The following is a 5758-nucleotide window of genomic DNA, read 5'->3' on the forward strand; positions in this document are numbered from 1 at the left end:
CTTGCACGCTGGATTTTAAAATCTGCATGTGCATGTGTGAGTGGCACATGCAAAGGGGGTGAATTTAAGAAAAATCAGTGCAGTGATGCAATCGGGCCTTCCCCAGTTCCCTCCCAGTCCACTCCAATTAAAGAGCAGATTGGGAGGGAACTACCCTAACCTTTTACCTAACCTTCCCTTCTCTCCCCCTCTCCCCCTCTCCCCCTCACCCCCTAAAGCTAACCTACTTCACCTGTTTATTTATCGCACCAGCCGGATGCCAGCGCATGCTTCCCCAGAAAGGCCTCTGTCCTGCCCTGCCCTCCCCACCCTCCTCGCTCCCTAGCCCATCCCTTTGAAGAGGCCCAGCACTTGTGCGCGTACCGGGGTTTACACACGTGGCCAGGCCCTTTTAAAAATTCATGAGCCGCATGCAAGGCCCGGCCACTTGCATAAACCCCGGATTTTATGTGCACTTTTCTTTCAAAATCTGGCCTTTAACATCCAGATTCTCCGCATCAAGATCATCTGAATTAATTCCTTAATATTTAAAGACCTCATTCTAATTCAATGTCAATATATACATTGTCTACTTGAGTTTAATTAATGGTCTGAACCAACAAGAAGAACTTTATCTGGTGACTGATGATTGAGTGACCAATTTGACAAACACATATTTTCGGTCCAATTCTCTGTAGAATTTAATTTATATTTTTATAGCTATGTATCTATATATCAGGTAGTAACCGCCACACCAGCAAGTTACCCCGATGCACTTTATTCATTTCCATCCACTAGTCTTCAGGGATCCACAGTGTTTATCCCGTGCTCCTTTGAAATCTTTTACTGTTTTTGTAAGGGGCTTTGGATAATCTTTGTGGATCCCTAAAGGCCAGAGGATGGAAATGAAGAAAAGAGTGCATGGGGGTAACTTACTGGTGTGGTGGTTACTACCCTTACCCATAAGCCTTCATGCTGTTGATACAACTACATCAATGCTCCCTGCTTCATCTGCAGGGGGGAAAGAGGAAAAGGGGAATTAGATTCAGACAGCAACCAACAATGACATTGAATTTTACGGTCTGGGAAAACAAATAAGCATGGGGATAACTTGCTGATGCGGCTGTTACTACCCTTAACTAATAAGCCTGATAATTGTGATGCAACTCCAATATAGCTCTCTGCTTCAGTGGCAAGAGGTATCAGGGAATTGGACTCAAACAGCAACCAACGAGGTTTACCCCTTATTAGCCCCCACCCTTAAAACCACGCAGACTTACCTATATTATTTTTTGTTTTACTACTTACACACCATCTATATGAGGAGCACATTTACATGGCAGGAAACCCCAGCACACACAAGAATGCATAAGTATTTATGCAAACATTTCTTGGCCAGGCCCCAATACACCAATGCCCCACCCAGACTATGCCCATGCTCTACCCCTTTTCTCTAAACTTCTTACTTGTGCGCACTGAGGGAGACATGCACATCCTCGGGCAGGTTTTAAAATCCTCGGTGATAGCTAGCCCAGCTTGTGGTTGTATCTCCTGGTTTGGGCATGCACGGAGCTTTTAAAGTTTGCCTTTCCATTTTGCAATTGCTCTTTTATGTTTTCCTAACCATTTTCCTCATTTTTATCTTAATCACCCTTCTGAAAGTTAAATGCATTTACAGTAGATTTCTTTAGTGTCTTCCCTCCAGTTGTGATCACTATTGCCAAGTCAGATGGAGTAGTGGCCTCCTTCTTCATGATCCATTATTAAATATAAAACAACAAAAGAAATAAATTCAGCAGTTTTTCATGGTTTCACATTCACTCCATAAGTGGCAGTACAAACATGTGTCAGATGAGTGTTTATTCCTGATGGCATTTCACATGGAATGCAAAGAGAATTTTTTTCCTTTCATATTATTTTCTAATGATCATTTTTCTTAGGGCACTCTTAACTTCTTGATTTCTCAGACTATAAATCAGGGGGTTTAGCATGGGGGTGAGTACTGTGTACAGGAGGGCAAACATTTTATCTTGCTCTGGTGATTACATTGAGCTTGGCCTCATGTATATAAACAAAACTGTCCCATAAAATAGAAAAACAACTGTGAGGTGGGAGGAGCACGTGGCGAAGGCCTTTCTTCTCCCTTCAGAATGATGGATTTTCAGGACAGTTCCAATGATAAAGATGTAGGAAGATAGAGTTAGAAGAAATGGAGTGAGAGACACAAATACTCCTTCAGAAAGTACAAGTATTTCAAAGGTGTGGGTATTACTACAGGATAATTTTAGCAGTGCATTGGGATCACAGAAGTAGTGGTTAATCTCATTGGAGCCACAATAGGAGAACTGAGATATGAGAATTTCAAAAGGAACTCCATCCAGAAAGCCAGCTATCCATGAAGCAGCCACCAATAAGATACAGATCTTTTTACTCAACATGTGTGGATATCGTAAGGGGTTGCAGATTGCCACATAGCGATCATAGGCCATGGCGGTGAGAAGGTAGAATTCAGTACTTGTTAAACTTAGGAAACAGTAAAGCTGTGTCATACATAGAGAGAAGGAAATTAATATTTTCCCTTTTATGAGACTTTGAAGCATTGTTGAGGGAGTGACTGTAATATTACAGATATCGATGAAGGAAAGGTTACTGAGGAAGAAGTACATGGGTTTGTGGAGATGATGGTCAGACCACATTAATATTAGAAACCCAAGGTTTCCCAGAATAGAGATAAAGAAGGCTGGTAAAATTATTAGATAAATTAAGGGTTCCTCATGAGAATATATATTAACGCCTAGAATAATAAATCCTGTTGTCCCTGTGTTATTCTCCTTCTCCATTTTTTCAGTGCCTATGATCTGTTAAGACAGAAAGAAAGAGATTAAAACATTGCAGTTCAATGAATATTGAAAACAATAATATAAAGGTAGCCCCAATCATGCCTATGGATATCAATGTTGAAAAATTCTCAGTCATTTAATTCTTTTCAAAGTCATAAGAAGCAGCTGATACTGGTTATAAATCATTTATCATCCATTATCCTATCCGTTTTCACATCCTCCCTCTCACCAAGTCATCTATAGCAAGATTAGAGGGGTGAAATTATGGTGTAAATGTAGTCACACTTCTGAACATTACCATCTTGGGAAGGATGTGTGAGAGGTTAGGCAGTCACAGAAAAGCTAATTAACAGGTAAATGTACATCAAGCAGAGTGGAGAGCTCTCACTTCTGATCTTCTGAGGGATGCTGGAGATTAAATGAAGACAAAAGAAATGAGGCATGCAAACATCACTTACGCATCCTAGTGAGCTTCCCCTCTACCACCTTCTTTTCAATATTAAAAAAAATGTGAATCTTTTATTTTTCAAATAGGGAACATCTACCCATATCCTGACTAAATGTGTGTTTGCCATGGATTTTCATACATGCTTGTTACTCAAGAATTTCCAGACAGTATTTTTACCCAATTAAATAGTTTTTTAAGTAAGTAAACAGCTTCAAAAGTACAGCTCTGTGAAGGAGTGTCCCTAAAATCCCTTCTTCAACAGTATTGAACTAGACCTGGTTCACAACAGTTATCTATGCAGGGAGCACTGTGGGTAGATCTTCTGAAAGTAGGAATAAGAATCTGGGCTCAGAGGGGAACTGACAGGCCCTATGTCTCCAGGAGAAGTCAGCTCCAGACAATTCTCTGTCCAGAAGATAATTAGTGAATGTTCCACAAAGTTAGCTATTTATGATAAACTAATGATGTTTGAAGTATAAAATTTCATGTAAGAAGACCAAGAGTCCTGTGTCTCTCTCTCCTCTTGGAAGCTAAAGTTTGTTTGTGCTATCCCACATATATTATCAGTTTGGGGATTTCTGCACTGAGTGACTGCACAGGCAGAAACCCAAGAATCCAAAGATTCTTGGGTTTCTAGAGAACTAGAGAAGAGAATAAAAGAACTAGAGAAGAGAATAAAACTAGAGAAGAGAATAAAAGTTTGTTGTGTGACTCCTACCCAAAGAAGCAGTTTGCTGCTAAATGTTTATACAGAGCACTGAGAAGAGAAAAAAGTGTGGCTCTGGGAGATAACAGAAGAAATGCAGCTGGATTTTTTTTTTAATCCAGAGAAGCCTGTTTTGCTGCCTGTCTACAAAAAAAGCTGTTTAAAAATATGAATGCAGGTAAGGGATAGCCCCACCTGCTGGCCGATACAGAAAACCACGTGGGAGATTGGGCAAGTGCCCACTCTCCCGGCATGCGCACAGGCCACTCTCCTGTGTGCGTGATTCAGTAACTTAATTTATTTAAATTAGGGCCCGTGGTAAAAAGAGGCGCTAGGGACACTAGCGCATCCCTAGTGCCTCTTTTTTGACAGAAGCGGTAGCTGTCAGCGAGTTTGACAGCTGACGCTCAATTTTGCCGGCATCAGTTTTCAAACCCACTGACAGCCATGGGTTCGGAAACCGGACGCCGGCAAAATTGAGCATCCGGTTTTCAAACCACGAGCCATGGGCCGATTTTATTTTATTTTTTAATTTTTAGCTTTTTTTAACTTCTGGGGCCTCCGACTTAATATCGCCATGATATAAAGTTTTTACTGCTTTTATGTGCACTTCCCCGGTGCCGGCAGAAATTAACGCCTACCTTTGGGTAGGCGCTAATTTCTTAAAGTAAAATGTGCAGCTTGGCTGCATATTTTACTTACTGTATCGCACAGGAATGACTAATAGGGCCATGAACATGCATTTGCATTAAGCCAAAACGCAAGCTGTTCCTAAAATCCTCTTGGAAGGACAGAGGTGACTTCTATGGTAAGCCATAAGGAGCCAGATTTCCTGGGTGTGTGCCTGGAAAGAATGTATCTATTTCTGTATTTATTTAAATAAGTTTAGTGTGGGGTGCAAAACAACATACTTAATAAAGTTAAAATGGAACATTTATTCAAATTAAACAGAATCAAATCAAATTGACAAAAGCTGCATCGGAGGTACTGGAGGACTCAGGTATCCTGATCTATCAGATACTATTAAGAGGTGTAGCAGTAATGAAGACACACATCAGACAGCTTTCATGGCAGGCAGGCAAAAGAGAAGGGCTTAGCACTCCTCAGAGCCCTCTTTTATTGTACATTCATACAAAGGCCGATGATGTGTCATCACATGATTGGTTCCTTTCCACATAGCAACAGACGTATCACCACACTATTGGCTTGGCTCAGGGGGGGTGTATGGATCATTTCATTGGTTGCTGAAATCTATACCTCCTGACTTTGTCCTGCCTCTGACTAGGGAACACCCAGCCCTTATTTCAGGCAATCAGGATTAATTATAAGCTATAGAAATACATGACAGTCAGGTATCCTTTCCTAGGCAGAGAGGCTTAAGCACAAGTGATGCTTTTATTCAGGCAAAGGTCAGGGAGAAGGGAAGTTAGTGTTTAAACCCTGATGAAATGGCTTGCTGGCAAAGCTTATATTTCCCACATCTCACCCTTTCTGTTTTTGTTTAGGCAGCTCAATAAAGCTTTAGACCCTTACTGAAATCTGTTATGTCTTGGTATGGGCTGGAAATAGGAAAAGGGGGATATGGAGGGAAGAAAGCTGATTCGGCGTGGTGTGCCAGCAGCCGATGAGCTCCTGAATCTCCATATCACCCAGAGCTGGTGCAGCGTGGTGTGTCAACCACTGCAGGGCTCAGGATTCCCTATTAGTCATCTTACAAGACATCTTTGTATCCGGGCTGAGAGCAAGGTTTCAATATAGATATGAGGGTTGGGTATGCACTGAATA

The 5758-nt window shown here is 41.3% G+C and overlaps 1 pseudogene; it reads right to left on the reverse strand.

Moving 5' to 3' along the window:
• Positions 1-1892: 1892 nt before the first annotated feature.
• Positions 1893-2645, reverse strand: LOC115077712 (annotated as a pseudogene).
• Between the last annotated feature and the right edge of the window lie 3113 nt (positions 2646-5758).

This window comes from Rhinatrema bivittatum, chromosome 16 (genome assembly GCF_901001135.1).
Source record: "Rhinatrema bivittatum chromosome 16, aRhiBiv1.1, whole genome shotgun sequence".
NCBI classification, from domain to species: domain Eukaryota; kingdom Metazoa; phylum Chordata; class Amphibia; order Gymnophiona; family Rhinatrematidae; genus Rhinatrema; species Rhinatrema bivittatum.